The following is a 1,033-nucleotide window of genomic DNA, read 5'->3' on the forward strand; positions in this document are numbered from 1 at the left end:
ATCATGCAATTTAGAAAACTCAATGTTTATTTCCTTATTGTTATATCCATGGAATTTCTAAATCATCCACATCATGGTTGTCCCAAAGGTGCTATTTAAAAGGCAAATGCTTCTCACCCAAGAAGCTTCCTGTATGAGAAGCAACATGTTTTCAAGGAAAAACAAAGGAACTTCTTATTGTAATGATATTTTTTTATTTAAAAAATCCTATTTATGCTATGAGTTTCTAGAACATTTGGGATTTCATTTTCAGCCCTTCAGTTCTAGCTTCTCTTCATCGATTAAGTTATTAATTTTTTTAGTCTGTAAGGTAGGTTGAGGAGACTGTGAAGTGATTGCAGCAATACATGTATATGATTAGTTTCCTTCCAAAGCTTCTTGTCCTGCCTTCAGGTGCTTTGGAGATATTTGATATTTGAATAGTTGATATTCTAATGATTTTGTTAGATGACCATATGAATGCCTCTTTAATCATATGTTTTAATAGCACTAACATGAAACAATGTATGTGCTATACCTGTTAATAGTAAAACGTCACAGAACTACTTTAAAACGAAGCTTAAAATTATTAATTTAACATCTAATCAAACTTTTTCTAATAAACTACTATAATCTGTAATATAATGCTAGGAACAAATGTTTTAGAATTACCTTTATGGTTCTTTCTTGCTGATTACTGAATATCTCTTTCAGAAATGAAGCGATGCAGAAGGAAAATGGAACTCCTGAAATTTAAAAGCAAGCTTTTATCTGTTGACTATGAAAGGATATATGAGGACTGACCTTTTTTCCTTTACAAGGGCTTGAACTCTAGAGTGTTGACACCAGAAAGCAAGCCTATATTGCGTAGTCACTTCATAAACAACCATTTTGCAATTCAGAATTAACTTGATAAAGCCACATCTTGATCAAACACAATCTAGATCAATAGCATGCAGGGAATGAATAGTGGAGGACATTGCATAAACCATAAAATTTTCTTTTACAATGGATTTGTCTGGAGAAAACACCAAGGAATGTGACAGAGCTAGAA

General features: G+C 32.2%; 1 protein-coding gene across 2 annotated transcripts in view; it reads right to left on the reverse strand.

Moving 5' to 3' along the window:
* The window catches only part of LOC139157061 (amine sulfotransferase-like), a 95,278-nt gene extending 94,502 nt beyond the window's left edge, over positions 1-776 (reverse strand). The window contains exon 1 of one of the 2 annotated variants that reach the window (XM_070733408.1): positions 652-747. The gene's annotated coding sequence lies outside the window, so the exon portion shown is untranslated. Of the gene's footprint in view, positions 1-651 lie in introns of both variants that reach the window. The other variant, XM_070733410.1, reaches the window with a different exon arrangement.
* Positions 777-1,033: the final 257 nt, after the last annotated feature.

The sequence above is a fragment of the Erythrolamprus reginae genome, chromosome 1, assembly GCF_031021105.1.
Source record: "Erythrolamprus reginae isolate rEryReg1 chromosome 1, rEryReg1.hap1, whole genome shotgun sequence".
Classification (NCBI taxonomy): Eukaryota; Metazoa; Chordata; class Lepidosauria; order Squamata; family Dipsadidae; genus Erythrolamprus; species Erythrolamprus reginae.